We start from the raw sequence: 22,393 nt of genomic DNA on the forward strand, positions 1-22,393 counted from the left end.
TGAACACCTCGCCCCCTGGTGAGGATAAAAATAAAATTGTACTTATTTTTGTGCTTACATTTTACTTGCCATGTAATTAAATAATCAAGTGCTACCACATAATTAAAGAAGATTTACAGGGTGTTTATGCCCTGTGACTTAACATAATGACTGGTAATTCTTCCTTTATGACTTCAGAGCATTGTTGACTAAGCTATACTTGATTACACACAGGGAGGGATGTAGGATTTGCCATGCCATATCATGCCGTCGGTCTATTGAGATTGTAATCCTAGCTCCTGCACTGGCTGGTCGCCAAAACGTCTGACTTTAGCTATGTGGGTTGCACTGTTTTAACCCAACAATTACAGGCGCTCCTATCAGTGAAGGAGTGATGCGCCCAGGATATCAGAGAGACAAGGTGGGTGAGGTAATCTCTCTTACTGGACTATAAAATATTATCTCACTCACCTGGTCTGTCTAGGGGAGCTCAGCAAACTCACTTCAGAGGATGACTATCCCGTCCTGAATGCACACGGGCTAACCTGCTAATTCTATTCCCGTCGGCTCAAAGTGCCCCGAAACATAAGAGGTTAGCTGCTGTTGCAACTCTGGTGGCAGCCTGCCTGTTTGCTGAATTCATTACTAGCCCTGAGCAAAGCAGAGCCGTGGTTTTCATGGGATTTCTTATCAAAAGTAGCCCCGTTTGGTCCTGGCCAGTGATACAGCTGAAAGCTGATTTTTTCCCAGTGGTTATTCTACTGCTGGAGAACACACACGTGCAGGTTTGCTTGAAAGTTGGTGCTGACACAATTTTGCACAGGAGGAACATAGGCACCTGCATCCAACGTTTGGGTACCACCAAGAGCCTCAAAACCATCCCCAGCATTCCTCGGCACCCCCATTTCCACCGTTACAGTCGACTGGAGACCCACATTTCTGCCCGTGGGTATGCACACAACTTCCAGAGTCTAGGTACTCTGCCCTACCTATCTCACGTGAAGGGCCCAGTCTGACGGGGTGCTCAGCGCCACAGGCCAAGTCCTTTTGTGACAGCGGCCATCTTGCTCAGGTTTCACTTGGGCACTGCTGGCAAGAAGGTGCAGGCGGCAAGAAAGGGAAGAAGCCATCGCGTGGCTGGATACTACTGACGTCCCGCTCCTCATCCAAGCTTCTTCCCCTAAAGAGCACCGAGTGGCTGCACGTACATGTAGTCAACACGGTGCACATAGCATTGGTGGGCAGCCCTCAGCCCCGTGGGGTTCTATGCGTGGCCTGCCAGACACTTAACTTGCTTCTGCCCACGTGCAAGGTTGCCACATTCCACTGTTTTCCAGCTGCGTAAGAATATACGGCGGCCATGTTGGGTCAGACCAAAGGTCCACTAGCCCAGCAGCCTGTCCTCCAACAGTGGCCAATGCCAGGTACCCCGGAGGGAGCGAACAGGACCGGGAATCATCATGTGATTCCTCCCCCGTCATCCATTTCCAGCCTCCGACAAGCAGAGGCTAGAGACAGCATTCCTACCCAGCCTGGCTAATAGCTAACCTCCATAAATCCATCCAGTTCTTTTTTGAACCCAAAGTCTTCACAACGTCCTCTGGCAAGGAGTTCCACAGGTTGACTGAGAGCTGTGTGAAGGAAAACTTTCTTTTGTTCATTTAAAACCTGCTACCTATTAATTTTATTTGGTGACCCCCTAGGTCTTATGTTATGGGAACAAGTAAATAACAGTTTACTGTATAGGGTTTTTTTTCCTACCAGAGTTACTAAAAAGACTCACACACCACATAAAACAAAGGCACACGAAGTGAGATGCGTGCTGATTACACACCTTGACTGAGAACCACGTGCTCCCTCTGCATCCAATCACAGCACTGCTATGAGTCCATCGGCACACCCCACAAATTCGAAGTACGCAAGCGCAGTGAGCCAAACTACCCTCTCCCGGGAGACGGTTTTGGTTACCACAATCTTGCGACCCACTGCAATGAAGGCGGCCGCTCACTAGCCTAGGTCGTCCATCCCTGGCATAGATTGTTGTGGAGCGAATGTTTTTGCCCACTGGGCATTAGGCGAGAGGCACTCACGAGCCATCTCTGACTGGAGACGGGACACAGGACGCAGAGATCAGAATGCTCGGCAGCAAACACAAGCAGCAGAAGAACTTGAAAAGTGAAACTCCCAGTAGGCACAACTGCACCTCTTCTACAAGAGCAGCAGCAGCCGATGAGCAGGCACTGCCCCCAGGCCAGCCCCTGTAGTGTACCCAAAGCGTGACTGAGGCTATGTCTAGACTGCAGGCTTCTTTGGGAAGAGAGCTTCTGAAAAAACTTCTTCCAAAAGAGAGCATCCACACACAAAAGCGCATTGAAAAAGCGCTCTGCTTTTTCGAAAGAGAGCGTCCACACTGAATGGACGCACTCTCGCATTTAGGCTGTGATTACTATGGCCACCTGTGCTTTTTCCTCTTTCCTCCTCCAGAAAAACCCCGCTGTTCTTTCAATTGACTTTCAGAAGAACGCGATTGCAGTGTGGACGTAACTCAGGTTTTGTCCGATAAACGGCCCTTTTCCCAACAAAACGCTGTAGCGTAGACATACCCTGAGTCTCACGACTTGTACACAGTGCACCCACAGGCGCGACGACGACACTTCAGTAAAAGTAGTGTGCAGCCAAGGCAGCTGATCCATGGCTACCGAGGCAATTTCTGTCATGAGCCTGGATTTTGCCTGACCTTCCTAAAATCCACCCAAAAATGACAAATCAGCCTCCCAACAGGCAGGCAGGATGTGAGGCCAATGCAGGATTGTCCGATGTGGATCAGTTATGGGGTTCCGGATTATGGGTTTCCTCACTAGAGTCCAAGAAGTATTTTTCCCTTATAACCTTTCCCCAGAGAAAAACCCAGAAGGGTTGGAAACACACTTTCACTTTTCCCACAGCCCTGGCTGATATGACACCCAAAGTTTAATTTTCTTTGCTCCCAAATTTGAAACATGGCAATTGAAAATCTGTCCCAGGAAACGTCATATAAGATGGTCAGACTCCTTGCAGCACATGAAGCAAAGAACATGTGTAAGATTTGCAGGATCAGTGCCTAAACAGACTGTGCCATATTAGACACTGAGGCACCAAGAGAGTAGGTGAGTTGACCAAGGTCAGGCAGGGAGTCTGTGGCAGAGTTGTGAAATGCATTCACGTCTCCTGCCAGAAACACAAGTAAACCCTTCTTCTACATCCTTTTGCATATGAGACAGGCCTGAAAGTGTAACTCTGGTGGTTTATCAATGGAGGACAAAGAAGAATTTTTTCCTCTAAAGACCTGTGAGAGGACAACAATCTCTGGGGCTCATCTCCTCTGGCAGCTATCAGGAGGGCCCCCAGAGAGAAGATCAAAGCCTCTAAATCTGTTTCTGCTCTTACCCATCATCTCCTCTACACAGACCCTCTAAGATCCACAGGACAGGAGCACAGAGAAATGGCACAAAGCAGGCTCTCTCCATATCTCGGGCATGGTGGGGTTTCCATTGGGTGCAGAACCAGCAAACCTGGCTCCTACATCGCCCCTCCAGCCATGTAGGCAATTCCCAGCTGACAGACAATCCTTTGGGGCTGCCAGATGGCAAAGCATAGAGCAGCCATGGGGTGGCTCTAAACTAGATCAGGTGGATGGTGAGCATAAAATCAGCCAGAGAATGCTGGAGGCAAAACAGGCCCACTCCGGGGAGTACCCACATGGGCTGACTGGAGAATCAGGGCGGGTGGATTTTTCAGATGCTGAAAAGCAACTCAGTTTTGGGGGCCCCAATTTGAAATGCTGGAAAGGGGCCTATTTTCCAGAGGATGGTGCTGGGCACGTTCTGAAAACAAGGCCCCTTTAAATTGCCTCGAGGTGGGCCCCCGAAATGGCTCGCCGTAGCCGATGAGCCCGTGGAAGCTCTGCGAATGCATAGGCAAGAGTTTTTACTTTTGCACTGACCATTTCACACTGACCGTGAATAAATCAGCAGCCGGGGGAGCTGTCGGGGAGCTGGTTACGACGATATTGCAAATGCTGTTTCACCTGTTCTTTGTTGAACTAAGTTAATTGGCTAATGGACGTACCCGAGCAGGTGCTGCATGATTGATTCTGTACTCCACACCGCGGAGGAAATTGAAATCCTTCTCCGATGCAGGCAGCCGGCTAGCATGTCTGAAGAATCCCTTCCCAAGCAGTGTGGAAAGAGGCAGGTTCCCTGAAACAGCGTGTGGCCCAGCTCTTCGCTCAGTGTGTTTGGGAGATGTCTTAGCCCCCGGCCTGCTCCTAGCGCTGAGCCTTGAAAGCAAGCCTTTCGGCCAGCCATCAACTCAACCCCAATGCAAACAGTGGGCACGGATGTATCAGGTGAGAATACAAACGGTTCCTTTTCTTTTTACAGGCACTGAGGCTATGTCTACACTGGCGCGATCTTGCGCCAGAGCTATGCAAATGAGGCTAAGCGTGGAATATCGCCAAGCCTCATTTGCATATCTAATGAGCCGCCATTTTTGCAGAAGAGGCTCTTGCGCCAGAAGGAGCGTCTACACGGCCCCTTCTGGCGCAAGAAAACCCCTCTTGCGCAATGCTGTTACGCTGATTATTTTCAGGAATAACAGCATCGCACAAGAGGGTTTTTCTTGCGCAAGAAGGGGCCGTGTAGACAGCTCCTTCTGGCGCAAAAGCCTCTTCTGCAAAAATGGCGGCTCATTAGATATGCAAATGAGGCTCGGCGATATTCCACACTTAGCCTCATTTGCCTAGCTCTGGCGCAAGATCGCGCCAGTGTAGACATAGCCTGAGTGTGTAAATCTACCCACATTTCCAACTGCTCCGTACCTGACCCCCTCAGGGCTGGCTGCGGCTCTAGTAAGGGCTCCCCAGCCCTCAGCCACCTGGGTTTAGGAGTAGCTTCTCTAATATAGGTGCGGGTTGGTAGAGAACCTCCGCCAGCCCATGCCAGTTGCCAGTAGGCTCCAGTTTGGAACAGCTCAAACCTGCCCTTCTCAGCCCCTTAAGGCTCCCTGAGCTACTGCCTATCACTCTGGCCTTCTCCTTCCTCCTGCCCTGCTTCTCCCTCCTGACGTGTCAGTGTCTGGCAGCTTCTCACCCGTATGCTGGAAAGATCCATCTGTCCATCTCTCTCTGTCCCTTGATCCTCAGGGCTTCCTCCTCTAAACTTGACTCCTTCCCTGCCTAGCATGCCCAGATACTTCCCTGCCTAATTAGCTGCCTCCCAGTTACTCCATGAGTTAATTCCTCCTAGGTGAAGCTGAGCTCCCTCGTTCCCCCTTGGAGCCTGTCAGCAATAGGGGCGGGGCCCCTGGCCCTTCAGAGGGGCAACTGCCCTCGGACATGCTCATACCTGGGGCTCTGTTTTCAAAAGAACTCCTTTCCCATCAGGTACCTACATAAGTGCCGGACTGGAAACGCAGCCAGCACCTTCTATTGGGAAACATGTGCTCAAAAGATTTCAGCATCCTCTCGGGCCTCTTGTTTATGCACCTCGCTGGGTGCTGAGCTCTTAAGAAATGGGGCTAGTCTTTGCAAAGGGTGGATCACCCGCCCCCCAGGAGTTGCACATGCTCAGACTGTGCCTGGATCGGGCCCTACCAAATGTTTTTCAGACTCCGAGGCCTAATTTACAGCCCTGAATTCTCACGCCTGAATCAACATGGAAATGTCGAGATTAGGAATCTCTTTGGGGCAGGGGCCATTTTTCAGCTCTGGTTTTGTACAGCGCTAAGCACAAGAGGCACCTGGTTTGAAGCCAGGACTCCCAGACACTGCTACCGCCTGAATGAATGAATATTAAAACGGATCTGGCAGGGTTAAGCACTGAACCGAGTGGCCAGTGCTTTACTGTGTACACTAACTAAAGTGTCCACGTCCCACCAAACAGGAACAGGGTGGACAATTTTAACCCTCCATGTGCAATTGTCCAACAGAAAATCGAGCAGGCAGCTTTCAAGCCTTAATTAAAGGGGGAGCAAATTGATTTACGCTTATTCAGCCAGTAGCTCGACATATACAAGGCGGCAGGAAAAAAATCACAAGCCATGAACTGCAGAGCTGCTAAAATGCCGGGATGGATTTGGATTACATGCGGCACCATCGCAGAGCTGAAAAGGCAGTCTCCCCTAGGGGGTAAATTTCTACATAAGAATACAGCAGCACACGTCTCTGGGCCTCATACCGGAACAAGCTTTAGATAGCAATCCGACAAACCATTCTGAATATCGCTGTAAGAAGATTTGAAGTCAAACATGCTGGAGTCGTGCTATACCTGTTAAGGCGCAAATGAAATGATATCACCCAGAACCTTTGTATTAAGCCACTGACTTCTTTCCTGCAGGAGCTTATAAAGGCTATTGATGTATGCTGGGAAAATTCAATAAAAAAAGAATATATAATGAAAGAAAGATGTAATGTGGAACGGCAATCACAATGACATACATGAATTATTAAACCCGGAGAATTTACAGTCCGTTCAGGGAACTATAGATTTTTTGCCTCCTTATATACCTAGAGAACGGCTGTTAAAAGCAGCAAAGTATTTCATCCTTCAATATGCAGGTAGTCCGCAGGGACCATCTCAGGGCTGTTTGGTCACCTGTGAGAAACGCCGCGCAGGTCTCGGTCTAGTCCCCGTGGTATAAGCTAGGTGGCGGCGGCGCGCCCTTTCTAGGTACTGATCCTATTTGACGTTGTTGGAATTCAGCGGCTCGGAGGATCAGGCCCACGTTCAGCACCATTATGAAGAGACAATGAGCCTGATCTGCTGTGACCCTGATTCTCTTACAGATCAGGGTGACTGTCCTCTATGCCCACTTCCCTTGCACAGTTGTAAACCCCGGGCATGTCAGCATCAGGCCCCAGAAATGCTCCCTAGTTCAGCTCCTATTTTTAGCCCCACCTGTAACTATAGCGAGCAGAATGGTTCGAGAATTGCTACGTTTCTCTCTAGGCAGAGCTGAATTTTTCAGTCAAGTCTTCGGGCTCTTTGTGTGTTGCAGATTTTGGCCGAGTGTTTTCTGTCCTTGTACTGCCCTAGCCCAAAAGTGCTTACTGCTACTCCTGGAAATGGCCCATAGTGTTGGATTTCCACACAAACCCTCACATGGGGGCTTGGAATGATCAAAGTCAGTAATGGCTGTTCTAAACTTGTATATGCGGTATCTGCTGTATGTATTGTAGCGTGTGCATAAGTAGCTAGCTGGTAGGCTCTTCTGGCCAGAGTCTATATCTCCCTGTATAGAAGTACACAGAGCACCAGCACAGTGGGATCCTGCCCCACCCTGGGGCCACTAGGTACGATGGTAATAGAAATATGAAAGGCCCTTTGTTGAGCTTGTGACTACTTAAGAGAGAACAGTTTCCCTGCTGTGACCTTGTCAAATGGAGGTAAATCGGCCTTGAAGTCTATGAACTTACAGCAATTTACAGCAGCAGAGGATCAGCATTTTCAAAAATGTCTGAAGTCGTGCGGGTTCTGATGTGGGTAGGTGACAGCCAGAGGGGCAGAGTTAAGGTGGATTTTCAAATATGTATAATTCAGGTTATTTACTAGAAAACTTAGCCAGCATTGGAGAGGCTAATCTGTATCTGGCTGGTGGGGCCTTATCTCTCCCCTAACCTCTCTGGCTGCCAGAGGCCTTCTCTCCCCTCCCCAGCCCACCAGGGCCCTTCTGTGTCTCCCAGTCTGCTTAGTCATCATGGGCCTTCTCTTCCCCTCTAGCGCTGAGGCCAACGGCAGGGGGGAAGGGTTTGGGGCAGGAAGGCTACTTACCCAGTCTGGTGGCAGGCAAGATATTGGAGCCACTCTCTTGGTGGTGCGGCTGCTCCCCGTGGCAGAGCTCTCAGTATCGTGCCCCTCCTTTCTGCGCCCCTCCCTTTCCATGTTATGGAAAACCATCCCATTCCCAGCACTTCCCATTGTCCTGGCACAACCAAACCCCGACCTTGCTTTAAGTTAGGAGAAGAGGGAGCAGCTTGCCAAATTTGGTGGTCCTAGCTCTTACCGTTTCGGAGGAGTTCTTGCACAGACAGATAGATGCACATTTCTAAAATATATAGATAGACGCGCTTGTATAAAGTGGGACTGAACTTAAAGAGCTCCCTTTCTTCCCATACAAGTTCATTTCCTTCCCTTTAACTGCTTAAGGGGTTTCAATGGCACACATACTTAGTAGCAGCCTTGATTTAAACTGACTGCCACAAATCAGGCTAGGTCTGACTGGGCTACCCACACTGAACTCTCCTCTGACTGCCTGAGATGTTCGTTCTGGGGCGCTATGGATGTGCAGTGACAGACAGTGTGGGTGGGGGAAGGATTATACTCACATAGCTCATGCTGTCGCTGCTCCCTCGACAGAAAAGGGATTTGTGTCTCTAAGGCTTTCCATCTGTCTCGTTTTGCCAGCTCTACACTCACTGTCAACTCATATACAATTTGTATGGGCTTCAAAACATCCCTTTGGAGGGGACAGCAAAAATGCCGACACTTTTACATAAGAGCGATTTAGAGACACTGAATCCAAAGCGTCGTTTGCATATGTGTAACAGCCTTCCACGGGATAGAACTGAGAGAGCCGAAGGGGGTGAACGTCTGTCGGTGAAAGAAACAAGCTTTCAAGCTAGACCCTCTCCAACAGACACTGGCCCACAAAAAGACATGATTGTTTGTCCAATCTCGTGGGACCATCATGGCTACAAGAATGGAAGTAGATGCATCTTACTCAATTACTTTTAGTGATTATAATTTAATCTTTTTAAAATTTCGCTCTCTGTAGATGAGTGTCTGTCTGTGAGTCCGTTTGTTCAAGAACTCCTCCTAAACAGTAAGATCTGGGGCCACCAAATTTGGCAGGCAGCTTCTTCTTTTCCTACCGTAAAGCAAGGCTAGGACTTGGTTGTGCCAGGACATCCGGAAGCCCCAGGAAGGGGACTGTTTTCCATAACATGCAAAGGGAGGGGCTGCTGTTTGGAGGGACAAGACACAGAGTGGCCACTGGGGGCAGCAAGCCCTCCGGGAAGACTTATCCTACAGAGTGTCCACTGAGGGTAGCCACACTACCAAGAGACTGGCCAGCAGGGCCGGAGCTCCACCATCTTGCCTGCCGGTACACCGAGTAAGTAGCCCCCCCCCCAAAAAAAAACTCTTTGCCCCTTCCCAACCCTTGGCTACAGTGCCGGAGGGGGAAGAAAATGCCCCTAGTGAGGGGAGGCCCTAGTGATGGGAGGGAGCTGAGATGGGAAGAGAAAATGCCCCTGGCAGCTGGGGGGGGGGGGCAAAATAAGGCCCATGTCGGATAGGAACCCCAACTTGAGCCCCTCCTCACTCTTCCTCTCTCACACTCCCACCCCCAGCCTCCTGCCCTGCCCTGTTCTGACTCTTGCAGAAGCCCGCCCCCCCGCATACCAGCAGCCCCCCGCTGTGAAAGACCCGGGCGGCGCTGGATACGTCTGCCAGCGATATTATACAATAACTGCTCAGCAGCTTTGCGGGGCTGCTTCTGGGAATCGTCACAGAAATAAATAATGGGTGACGGCGGCTGTCTTCACAAGCCATTGAACACCCATTACGGCTTTTCAAAAGAAAACCCATTTTTCACCCCCGGAAACATGTGCACGCCCCCCCCCCCTGCTTGTCTGAAAAGGGGATTGCTCATAGACTTGCTCGCACACGCAGTTACAGAGTTTTACGGTGAGTCCTGATACATCCCAATGTCTTTGGAACGTGCCAGCCCTGTGTGTGACTAGAAAGGCAACTCACAACTGTTGGCATCTGGTTCTGGACCCCGTCTCTCCTCCCTTGACACTTTTCTTTCCTTTGCACGTCTTGGGTGGGTGATTTCCAGCAATGGTGGCTACCGTGAGGCAGATTGTTGGCAGGCAGGCGCTAGCCCCAAACTCTGCCAATATAGCTCACTCCTGACCTGCAGCACCTCTCTGTTGTTCCGCTGGTGCCAACGCCACACAACGTTTTCCCAGCCTCCCTCTCTGGGGGCTCAAACTCACGGCCCGCTGGCCATCCCCAGCCGGAGCAGTGGCACGATCCATCCCAGGAGTCCTGGTAGGCCGGAGGGGCCTGTCCATTCCCATCCCTCAAGCTCCGCCCAGGGAGCTAGCCGGGCAGCTGCCTGGGGTGCCAACCTATGGGAGGCGCCTGATGGCAGCTGTAAGGGGCACCGCGTGCCTGGGGGCAGGGCTGCTCATGCGCCGTGCGGCGGAGCCGCGCACGCATCACACGCCCGCTGTCTGGGGCGCAGGAATGGCTTGAGCCGGCACCGGTGCCGCCCCTTCCTTTCCGCCCTGTGGCACCCCGTCCCTCAAGGATACAGCCTCAGGGATTACCAAGGGATGCCCTGGCTCGGGATGGCCAAAGGACTAGGAGTCTGAGGCCCCTAGAACCTGCGGCACCCTTTTCTATTCTGATCCTCTGGCTCCACACAATTCTACCAACAAACCTCCATCTTTACCAGCGATACATGCTCTGCGATTGAGTGCACCTCCAGCCTGGATCACATCCCTAAGCATATGTCCATACAGCAGGGCTATTTCGGGATACCGTAAGGATCCCGAAACAGCTACCCCGTGTCTTTTGAACACGCCCGCTCTTTCGAGATAGGTCTCAAAATAGTGCACACGCTATTTCGGCATCCCTGTAACCCACGTTCCACGAGGGTTAAGGGATGTCTCGGTATAGCGCGTTATTTCAAAATTTGGTGCTGTGCAGACGCGCCAAATTTTGAAATACGCTATTTTGAAATTAAGCCGAAATAAGATATGCAGTTGGCATAGCACAAAGCGCGTATCTTATTTTGAGTTTAGGGTGCTGTGTAGACGCGCCCTAAGATTGTGACTTTCTCAGCACTTCTCTTGCATGAATTACTCTTGGCCTGGTGGCTAATAGTCATTTCTATGGTGTCCCACGGCTCAGGCCTAGGACACAGGGTGATAATAGACAGGAAATAAGGGATTTGCTGGGTGACTCTGGCAAGTCACGGCACTTGTGTACCTCAGTTTTCCCATCTGTGAAATGGGGATAGTCAAAACTAGCATACTTTGTGAAGCACTTTGAGATCGACAGCTACAGAGAGCGAAGTACTACAGTATGTTGATTCACATCTTACTCATCTCTAAATCACTGGAGGTAGTTGGATGAAGAGGAGCTGATGTGCTTTTTCTGTGGAGTGATAAGTAAACCCACAGCAGGGGGGAAGGCAAAGAGAGCAGTGGGCATTTCCACTCCCTTGATGCTTTCAGGTTTTCCACATTTCCCCCCCCATAAATCTTAGGTGATTTATGTTGAGCAGCGTAAATAAAAACCACAAGTCAGTTACCGATTTATTCTGCTCTTTATATACGTTGCTCCACATTAAAAAATATAATCTAGGGGTAGGGCAAGCAGTCTGGGAAGATATGTGTGCGGGTGAACAACTTCCAAACGCGTTTTCATGATTGTTCTGAAAACTTTCCACCTTGTACTTGGATTTAAAACTCAGACTGATACGTTCTGGGGGCCACCCAAACCCCTCCACACAAGCAAACACCCTCGTGATTCAACACGTTCGTCGGAGCTGCAAGGAGATACATCTGCGTGCTATGGCTGCCAAAGGACACTCCTAGAGCTGAGACGTGGCTAAAGAACATGCAAAAAGGGGCGAGAGGGAGAGGTGGAACAAAGCACAGCTTGAATGAGACAGCCCCAAGATCAGTTCAAAGACCCCTGAGCGTTAGCTAATACTCTGCATGCAACATATTGCACAATACACTGAGGCTATGTCTACACTGCGAGCTTGTGTGGCAGAATATATGCTAATAAAGGGCTCATTAGCATAAGTCGTGATCTCATTAGCATATTTCCTGCCATTTCTTTTTGCACAAAAAGAAGCAGTGTAGCCACTTCCGTTTTGTGCAAAAAAACCCTTGTGCAAAAAGAAACGGCAAAAAATATGCTAATGAGATCACAACTTATGCTAATGAGTCCCTCATTAGCATATTTTCTGCAGCAAAAACTCACAGCGCAGACGAAGCCTCAGAGACACAGCCACGCCCCCGTGCTGAAAGCCAGGGATTTGGTTCTTCACCCCGGTCCTGGCCAGCCATTCATGCCCCGAGCTGCAAGCAAGACACTTTCTGCAGAACCCTCTTTGGTGTTTATCCGCACACACTCATCCCTTCACATCAGCCTGAGCAGGAATTAGGGGCTTGTGGGTCAGCTGCTGGCTCAGGACTCAAGAGAGCTGGGTTTGAATCTCTCAGCCCTGCCACCGCTTTCCTGTCTGACTCTGGGCTGCCATGTACGGGGAGCTGACAGCCCCCATGGGCCCCTGGCTACACACTCCAGGAAGGGGCGGAGCCAAGGCAGCCAGCCCTCAGTGCCGCCCAGACTGCACTGCAGCGCCCCCTAGCCCTCAGAGCTGCCTGGAGCACACGGCATGGGGTTCCAACAGTGATTTAAAGGGCCAGGAGCCTCGGGCCCCTTTGAGTCACTGGACCCCGGGGCAATTGCCCCCCTTCTCTCCTCCCCCCCCTCCGCCAGCAGGCCTGAGCGTGCCACATGGTCTGTCTCTCACTATTGCTCTGTACCCCATTAAACACAAGGGGGTTGTGATGTTGGCTGGAATCTCTAGATGCTGCTGGAACTTCAGCACATCCCTGCTGTATTTTGTGTGTAACCACGCTAGGCCACGGACACGCTTTGCTGCCCAGATTTAACCGCACTGCACGTGGACAGACAGCAATGCCACCCCAAAACAATACAATCAGGGCTACCTGTCAGCAGGGAAGGGACCCGCCTCCAAACGCTTTTTAAAGCGCACATAAATAGCTGCCAAAGAACCAAGTGAACCTCGCAAAAGGCCCCCTTTTGAGGCACAGGTAAAGCCCGCCTATGAACTCAGCCAGCCCCAGTGTTCGTGGCATGCAGGAGGGACGGGTCTCAAAGGTTAAGCCGTCGCATCGCCAACCATCACCGCTTTGCCATGCCCATGGCAGCACATGTCACACCGCTGCAGTTGGGGGAAGTGGTCCCCACACGTCCCTTTTTAATCTCTTGCTTGGAAGGAGGCTGGCTGCTTCTGATGTGTGACTTGCCCCACAAAATCTGAAGTGGCCAGCAAATCCTTAAGCAATGACCCCAGACTATATGACAGGCCTGGGCAAAATACAGCCTGCGGGCTGAATCCAGCCCGCGGAGGCAGGGGGAGCACCAGGCAGGTTCCCCTGCTTGCCCCACAGACCCGCACGCTGTGCAGAAACACGGCTGCCGGTCCCCGTTTCTAGTTCAAAACTGGAGGGGAGAGGGGAAGCTTTAGGAGCTTCCCCTGCCCCCAGCACAATCCCATTGGCCGGTTTTTGGCCAATGGGAGCTGCCTGTTTGAATAAGAGGCAAGAAGAAGCATTCCCCCTCTCCTCAGCTCAGTTATTCACACAAGCACATGGCCAGGCAGGCTGGCTGGGAAATGTTTTAAGCTCTGCAGGCAGGCAGGCTGGATTGCTGGCTGGTAAGTCTCCTGGCCAGAGCCTGCCCCTAGCACCCCAACCCCTCTCTTCCCCAACCATCTGCTCCCCCCCAATCAACATACCCAAACCCTCTGCACCCCTCTTGCACTCATACTCCCTCCCAAATCTGGCACCCCAATCTCCTGCCCCCGATCACAATCCCCTCCTATCCTAGGTCACATTCCAAACCCCTGCATTCCAGTCTCCTGCCCTAGGTCACAACCGCCTGCTTCATCCCAACTCCCTCCCAGACCCCACACTCCCTCCTGCACCCCAGTCCCTTACCCCAAGCTCTCTTCTGCACCCAACCTCCATCCCATACCCCGCATCTCCTCCATTACTACCATGGAAGAGTGCGGCCCTCAACCATTTTCCAAAATCTTGCTGTGGCCCCCTGTCAAAGATTATTTCCCACCCTTGCTACATAACAACCACCCTTAGCTGTTTACACCCGTCAAGCTCAACATGCTTTCCAAAGTACTGTCGTGAGCATTACCCTCGTGATACAGACGGGGAAAACCGAGGCACAGAGCAGTGACATGACTTGCCCAAGGTCACTCAGTGGGTCACTAGTGGAGGGAGCAACAGAACCCATGTCTCTCAATTTCCACCTCAATTGCCTGCCTTCTAGGACTCTACTGAGAAAAGTCTACATCGGTAACCGCTGAACTGCCAGTCAACGGTGCTCGAGAACATGGAGCAGAGTTCCTCGGTTTTGTAGGGCCAGTAAAGACTTGTCGTGCACAGCAGATGGTTTCTTCTGTGCAGGTCTTTAAGCCATCTCTTAATACAGGCCTCCTCCCTTTTGTGCACTCAACACCAAAGAGACAACACAAATACATCTAACAAGCAAAAGTGTTAAGCTGCACACACTAGATGATTTATTAAGTCTTTTCTACCTCTAACCTCAGCAGTCCAAAAGACACAACATTGGGCAGAGAGGAGCCATTAAGATCGGAATGGGGGAGCCTAATTTTGTGATGGGATTTGCAAAAGCTCTTGAATATTGTTTTGAAATTGTAGATGGTGCACCTATACTGAGCTGCGTGCAAATAGCTGGGATCCAGATCCATAATTCATTAGGACGGGAGAGTTTGGTTTCTGCCCATTTTTCATTTGAACAATAGGGTTTTTCTCCTAGGGAAATGTAATAATCAGCTAGGTTTCTCAAGCCAAATGAAGGCTCGTGCTTTGCAAGGAATATAGAGTCTTGCTGAGAGTAATTCTTGCCTAGCTTCTCAGATACCTGGGGAATAAAATTATAAATCTATGCATCTCGTGCTTTGCCAGAGGCACTTGGAAATTGAAGCTCAGATGTTTCCCATTCTGTTCTAACTCTAGAAGCCCTGATTTCCAAGTGGGTTCTTGTGACGGGGTAGAGTAGGCTCGAGGCCCTCTGCTGGAGGCCTTGCCACACCCCACCCCAGGGAGAAGAGCAGAAGAGAGGTCCTCCAAGCAGGATAGACTGGCTGCTTCTGCTGCAGCCAATCAGGGCCCAGCAGGCTGATATAAAAGAAGCTTGACCCAGCCAGGTCTAGGCTCTGACTGGGAGGACAGCAGCACCTCGGATAGCTCCAAGTGCAAGCGGAACTTTAAATCTGGTTCAGATCCAGGTCCAGAGACAAGACTAGTCACAGCTGGCTACCAAACTTTGCAGAGCCCAGGACAGGGTGTGTGGAGAGCCGGGCCTCAAAGCCCAGAGAGAAAGAAGTGGGTGGAGCAGCGTCTTGGGGAAGTGGTCCAGGGAGCAAGGTAGCAACAGACACTAGAGACATTTAGCAGACAACTGCTACTCACAGGGTGCCTGGGCCAGGACCCAGAGGCATGGGCAGGCCTGGACCCCCCCCCCCCCCCCATCCCCCAGCAGAGGCCATCGGGCCTATTCCACCCCGTCACAAGAACCCACTTGGAAATCAGGGCTTCTAGAGTTAGCTGGAAATGGGAGGGATAAATGCCTTTTATTTACTGTGTTGATTCGGTGCTGGGTGCCTGTACAAGTCAGATGGGGCTGCTGGTTTGCAGCATCTTCTTGTGAGTTTTCAACCTGTCTCAAGGAAACTGAGCCAGGTTCCTTCGCTCCTGGCCTTGATATTGGAATTCTTGTTGATCACGCTGGATGCATCTTGCCCACCTTACTGGAAGCATCCGGCCAAAGAAGTGACAATGACACTGAGGTGTAACATGCGCCTTCAGGTTTTCTATCCTAACAAACTTGGCCCTGAGCTTCAACGGGGGATTAAAGCCAGATCCTGAAAGAGTCTTTCCTGGGAGGAGTTGATGGCCGGAGTTGTGCTTAAAGTCAGCAGCTCCTGCTAGAGGCTCATTCGTTCCCAGCAGGGCCTCGCCTTCCTTTCATCAAAGGACATGCCCCAGTTCCACTCCAAGTTCGCGGGCCTGAGGCAGGAATCCGTGGGAGGAATCTGACTCAGCAGAGCCTGTTGCTTCTGGGCTAGAAATCTGCAACTCTCAGTAATTCTAAAGCCAAGAGTCAGAGAACACGGGAGTAGGGACCTTTTCTAGAGTTCGCCGGGTTCATTTCCTCTCGACGCAGCATGACAGAGCCATAGTCAGTTCAGGGTTTTCCATGCTTCACAGAGAGAGACCCTCACCAGCTAGGACATGGCTGATCCAATGCCTAGCAGCCAAACAAACTCACAGGCTGACTTCCCACAGGCTAGGGACATGGGGGATTCGCCCTCCCTTGAGGTCTTTGATTCAAGACAGCAACGTGTTAATCGCTGGCTCCATGTTAAGCCCCGGTGGACTTGCCCTGCTGATTCTCCGAGACACTCTGCAAACCTTTCCCAGGCCAGAAGAAGAGCTCCGGGTAAGCGCCAAAGCCTGCCTCACTCACGGCAGAAGTTGGTCCCAGCCGAGACAGAACCTCCCCCACCTTCTCTTCCTCATTCTTGTTTCTTGGAATGTGAACTTCCCTTTCCAGCGCCCCAGCCTCCCTAGCACACTCATGGCTGGCCTGACTTGTTGTCACCTCCCTCTCCCAGCCTGCCCTGGGGCTGGGTTCCTGGAGGTAGTGCTTTTCAGCTAAACTTATTCCTCTTTCCACTGCTTCGCACGAGGGTCTTGTATAGAGAGTTCCTTCTTCTTCCCAAGGGTCTTTCTCTTTGATCCTTTCTTCTTGGTTTCAGAGATTTGTACATAACTGTCGTTTCTCCTCCTTCACAGGCGCAGGAACTGGGGCAGAGGCAGAGAAGGGAGGGAGAAGAGCTCGGTGTGTGGATATTAAGTCCAACGCTGGAGTTTTCTGGTCCATCCCTCTTCAAGGAAGAAAGGCTGCTTTGGAGAACTGGTTTCTGGACTTGTTTGTTTGCGCGTGCTACTGGCGAACCATCCCTTGCAGCCACATCACTTCTTCACAGCTAACACGGCTGTTGTTCAAGGCAGGCAGCGAGGGAACTGCTCTTCCAGGGGAGGTACCCCAAGACAGCATGATTTTGACCCAGTTTGCACAGAAGCACTGGGGAGTTAAGGAGCATCAGGCTGAGTGTAGCAACACAAGGGACAGCCACTGCAAGGCTGCTCCCCACCCGCCCCGGGCAAGTAGGCAGGAATAAGCAGGATGGGGATGGGGAGGGGACAGAGCTTTAGTTTCCCACAAGGTTTTGTTGGGCCTAAAATTAATTTTTCCTGACTTTTTTACTCCGTTTTTTGAAACAAATCATTTTCAGGTCAACATGAAACCAGTTCTTCCTTTGATTGTTGGGATTCCCAGCAAGCCAAAAGCATCTGTTATTCACCCAGCTCTGCTCCTCAGCGTTCGTTAGCCCTTGTGTGCCCTGGAGATTTGCCCCAATTACGGACGTCAGCAACCGGCCGCCAGCATAGCTGCAGCACTGCAAACCGCTGCACGTGGACAGCCAACGCTACTAACGGCACCGAGCGCCCTCTACCGCTGACTCGGACTTGCAGGGCAGGAGCAATCTAGGACTCTGTGATGGGGGAGGGTCGTGCAAAGGGGTGCGCTCTCTGACCCTGAGAGCTTACAACAGCAGCTCCCAAAGGGCCACATTGGCGGGAGGGGCAGTACCCTTCAGGGACACTCCAGCTTCACACCCGATATGCCCACCACAGACCGGAGTATGGAGGAGGATGGTTACGCTGAGGGCTCCTCCTGTGGCCGGTTACACCAAAGTTAAGGCCAAACCCTGTTGGAGATACGGTGCAAATTACACACGCTGATGCCCAGTGGTGAAGGCAGAAACATGGGTCGTTTCTAGGGTCGAGAGAGTGTAGAAGTTCTTGCCTCCTCCTGTCTGCCTGCTGGCATAATGAAGTGGGTGAGGCCGGAGTTCCTTTCTGGTCCCCTTTGAAGTATCTGCCGTGCAGGGGACAGGAAGAAGGATGCCACTTTCAGAAAGCAAGAGGGGACGGATCAAGATCACACACAGAGCCCCTCATTAGGCAGCAAGGACTCGGGATACGAACCGTGCACGCATCGGTAATCCACCTGACTCTGCCACGCCCCCCACCTGCCTCATTACCACTGTATTAAATTGGAATGATAGGAGATACCATCATCTACTGCTTATAAATTAACTACGGGTCACTGTCCCATGCCCGCTGATGTCTGCTGTGATAATTATATTGATACAGAGGACTGGATCAATGAAGCCACCCAGCTTTCTACTGTATCAGTCTGTCAAATTACTCGATCACTCTCTCGCATTTATACAGGCATTAAGCTAGCTGACCTGCTTATGGTCATTAGTTAGTAATCTCGGTCCTGCATCGGTTATCTCACTGCTGCATCTATCCATCTCACCCCGGCGCCCTTAGCCTGTTCATCTGCCTCTTTCATATCTCGGGCTGTCATCTGCCTGTCTCTCCCTCGCTCATTTCCTCGGCAGGCAGATTGCTGTTTGCTCTTCTAAACCGCTCTTTCCTTCCCCTTGAACCAGACTCTGGTGAGAAAAGCAGGGGGGATTTTATATTCGCCCCTCTAAGCCGTGTCTATAATTCTGTTTTATTTTGGTTTTATTTGACGTCCCAGCCTGTACAAGTAGCTCCAAGTCACAATTACTGCCCTGCATTTCCCACTGCCACACAAAAGGCAAAGAGGGCCAAAGGGCAGGTAGTTACCGTCTAAGGAACACAAGTCCCTCGAAGGTAACGAGCTCTAATTAGTCCCTGGGATTGTCCACAGTTTTCAAGTGAAACCCCTGGGGCTACCCCAAGATACAGGAGGTGCCTACAGAACACACTTACTAAAGACACTGCCCGCCCGTGAGCCATGTGGTAGATGAGGCTGAGATCAAGCGAAAGAGGAAAGCTGGATTGTTTCCCTCCTGGGGAGGCTGCGAGCAGGAGCGCTGGGGTCTCCAACAACTCCAGAAAGGAGGTTAGGGAACCGCAGCCCGTTGAGACCAGCACTTGCCAGGGTCAGATTGCGGCAGCAGCTACTCATTCATCGAGTTAGCATCAGATACCTCAGGGCCAGCTACCAACTAACAGGAGGATCGGGGTTACCTCAAAAACTAGCGGTGAGGAGAAGACACTGCGAAATGCAGGGGAAGCGCTGCAGTACCCTGAGGTGCTCTGGTTCGACATGAACAGCAGTGGACACGCACGCTGCTCGTCACCAGACGCGAGACTGAGCCAAGAAGCTTGGACCAAGACCTACACTTCAGAGAAGTTTGAGGGCGTTGAGATAAGGACTCCCAGTTGGGATCCAGGCGGTAGAGCCAGGTCCAAAGGATGACGTTCAGATCCAAGGGAACCAAACTCACCCAGGTATTAGCAAGCGCAGGGGCCAGTCAATTGGAGATGTGCCCAGTTACAACTGCTCCCTCTTGCACCTACCTCCTTGCTCTTTCTTTCCCTAGCGATTCCAACTGTGCCACATGCAGCACGGGTAGAATGTGGCCACTGGTGCGTGAGTTGGGGTCATTTCCCACACCCACTGACTTCTAAGCAGATGCAAGTTACAAAACTTGGACTTTATGGCTCGCATTAGTGTAGCGAGCCCTCAGCTGAGATCAGGGCCCCATTGTGCTCGGTAATGAACAAACACTAACGAAGGCATGAGGGGCGTCCACTCGAAATAGACCAAGGATGGGAAGGGAAACGGAGCTAAAGAGGGGGAATGACTCGCCGAGTCACACGCCAGGGGAACGGCAGCACCAGGAAAAGAAAACAGGCACCCAACACCCAGATCAGTGTCCTGCCCACTAGTTCATACAGCCTCTTTGCCATTCACGCCGCTTTACTCCCATTTTCTGGCCAACGCCTACCTGATGAGTAACTTGCACTTGGAACTTGCAGGATTTGACCAGAGCCATCCTTGGAGGCTGGCTACCCCAACGTCAGGCCTGAATGAAATGTATTTTCCTCACTTTTCCCGAAAGCATTAGGAAAAAAGGAGGAACCGCACCAACCGTGTTCCCGTGTACATGCTTACTAGCCATGGGCCACATGCACCGAGCCAGGGAACGAGAAGCGCAACGGAAGTATTTAGCCAATACAGGATAACAGCCCTGTAAACGCTGCAGAGGCGGCTGAACAGTGATGTTTTCAGGCGCGGCACAGCAAAGTAAGAGAGAGAAAGCAGTAAACAGGCATTTGCAGGGGTGAGGGGGTGCAGAAATGAGCCGCCATCCCCACGGGAAACAAGGATACGGTGCAAGACGCAAAAATAATTATAAATAATACAGGGCAATTTCACATGATTACTGCACCGGCAGTTGCTGGGAGAGCTCAGACTTCAGCAACAGCCCCCAGTCTGGATCGGCAAATGAGTTCCCTGTGAATTTGCACTCGGCTTCCTCGCCCCCAGTGTCTCCCTCGGCCCCACACTCAGCTACGCTCCCTAGATTCATGGGCTGTCAGCGGGGTAACTAGACTGTTCCTGGGACGTGGTTCAGTACAACAGTTTTGCTAAGCCTCGTGATTTTCTCCGGAGTTTTCTCATATTTGGTGCTTTTCCTAAAGTTAGGGGATTACAGGAAACTCTTGTCTTTCCTTGATAAAACCACTGTGTTTCCAGCTGGCTGGAGAGGCCAGGATCAGGTCTCCAAAAGCAGCCAGCAGCAGCAGCTTCAGGTGCAAGAAACTCTACAGTGGGCAGGTATGGGGTGATCTGCCCCCTCCATCCTAATCCACCAGAGTTTGGTTGAAACACCGACAGAGGAGGTTTAACCTCCTTCCCAACACGCTGTCGGCATTAACGTAACAGTTCTGGATATTCCTGTGAGCCATCGGGCACTGGGGCCGTTTCCTCCCTCCACCAAATAGCCAGCCCCGCTTCGAAGAGTATTGTTCATTTAAATGTAACCCTTCTGCCAGGTGGTGTCAGCAGCAGCATAGCCGGGTTCAACCCTCTTAACATCACACAACAGAACTGGCGTAAACTCCCACCCAGAAAGCTGGAAAACTCTCCACCATGCACAGAGGGGCCCAGACAGACTTGCCGGGCCCCTAGGCAAGGTGGGGGGCCCAGCTCCATGCCCCCAGAAGGGGCGGGGCCTCAGGTAGGAGGGGCCGGGCTAGGAATAGCCAGTCCTCAGTACTGCCCAGAGCACACTGTGCCATGCTCCCCCTGAGAGCAGAGCTCCAGCAGTGGCGTACAGGGACAGGGCTCCAATCCCGGGCGGCCAGGAACCTCAAGCCCTTTCAAATTGCCGGGCCCGGGGGCAGTTTCCTCCTTTCACCACTCCCCCTCGTCGGCACACACCAGGCAAAATTTCCCCCCTTGCAAACAAAAGGAAACTTCCATTGCAAAGGAGAAGAAACTCAGCATTAGTGACTCATCATAATGCAAACCACCTATAAAGGCCTCCCCCTCTCTTGAGCGCCCCCTCTGGCTGAGGGAGTGTGTCCACTAGCTCCTCCTCCTGGCTCTGGGAATGGAGGGTATCCCCGATGTCCCTTCTTCTATGTTGCCTAGGACCAGGCTTCTTCCTGCCCCCTTTAGTAGCTACTGGGGGTTGAGGGAACCCCCGCCTCGGGGTCCCGGCCTAGGGACCCTGTAAAAAGCAGGTGTCTGCTGGGTGCCAATCCTTAAGGTTTCACTGCGACTCGCTCCCCGGGCCATGTCCCCATGGATCTGCACCGTCCTTGCCCTCTCCCACAGCTTTGCCTCAAAGTCCCAGCAACATCCTGTCCAGGGTTCTGCCACCTGGAGGACTTCTCCTCTGCTCTTTTTCCATACCACTTCAAACAGAGTCCATTTCCCCAAGAAGCAACACTTCTCCCTCACCACCCCAAGGCCTGGACTACGCTGTGCCCCCATCGATCTAAGGCATGCAGCTTCAGCTATGCAAATAGCGTCCTTGCCGAGGTGTCTTCCATGTGGTAAGCTTGGCGGCTGACGCCCTCTCATCTACTCCAGCTACTCTTCTCATCCTGGTGGAGTCCCAGAGTGGACGAAAGAGCTCTCGGATGTCTATTTATCATGTCTAAGTAGACATGATAAATCAACTGCTGGTAGATCGATCGCTGCAACGTTGATCCACTGTGTAGTGAAGACAAATCCTTAGTTGTACCTGGATTTGCCATCACTACTGCCCGCTTAGCAAGCAGGTTACAGTTAGGGTGACCCTCAGTTAGGGCATGGTACCAAGCTGGGAGGGGTTGCAACTGCTTTGGAGGACAGGCTCATAATTCAAAATGATCTGGACAAATTGGAGAAATGGTCTGAGGTCAACAGGATGAAGTTTAATAAAGACAAATGTAAAGTCTTCCACTTAGGAAGGAACAATCTGTTTCACACATACAGAATGGGAAACGACTGTCTAAGGAGGAGTACGGCAGGAAGGGATCTAGGGGTTATAGTGGACCACAAGCTAAATACGAGTCAACAGTGTGATGCTGTTGCAAAAAAAAGCCAACATGATTCTAGGATGCATTAACAGGTGTATTGTGAGCAAGACA

At 51.5% G+C, this 22,393-nt stretch overlaps 1 protein-coding gene and 1 long non-coding RNA gene across 3 annotated transcripts in view; one reads left to right on the forward strand and one right to left on the reverse strand.

Annotated features, from left to right (window-relative positions):
- The window catches only part of TNR (tenascin R), a 242,698-nt gene that overhangs the window by 157,146 nt on the left and 63,159 nt on the right, over positions 1 to 22,393 (forward strand). The window lies entirely within an intron of this gene.
- Positions 1 to 22,393, reverse strand: part of LOC142830623 (uncharacterized) — a 146,560-nt gene that overhangs the window by 30,376 nt on the left and 93,791 nt on the right. The gene's annotated exons all lie outside the window — the stretch shown is intronic.

This window comes from Pelodiscus sinensis, chromosome 9, assembly GCF_049634645.1.
Source record: "Pelodiscus sinensis isolate JC-2024 chromosome 9, ASM4963464v1, whole genome shotgun sequence".
Classification (NCBI taxonomy): Eukaryota; Metazoa; Chordata; order Testudines; family Trionychidae; genus Pelodiscus; species Pelodiscus sinensis.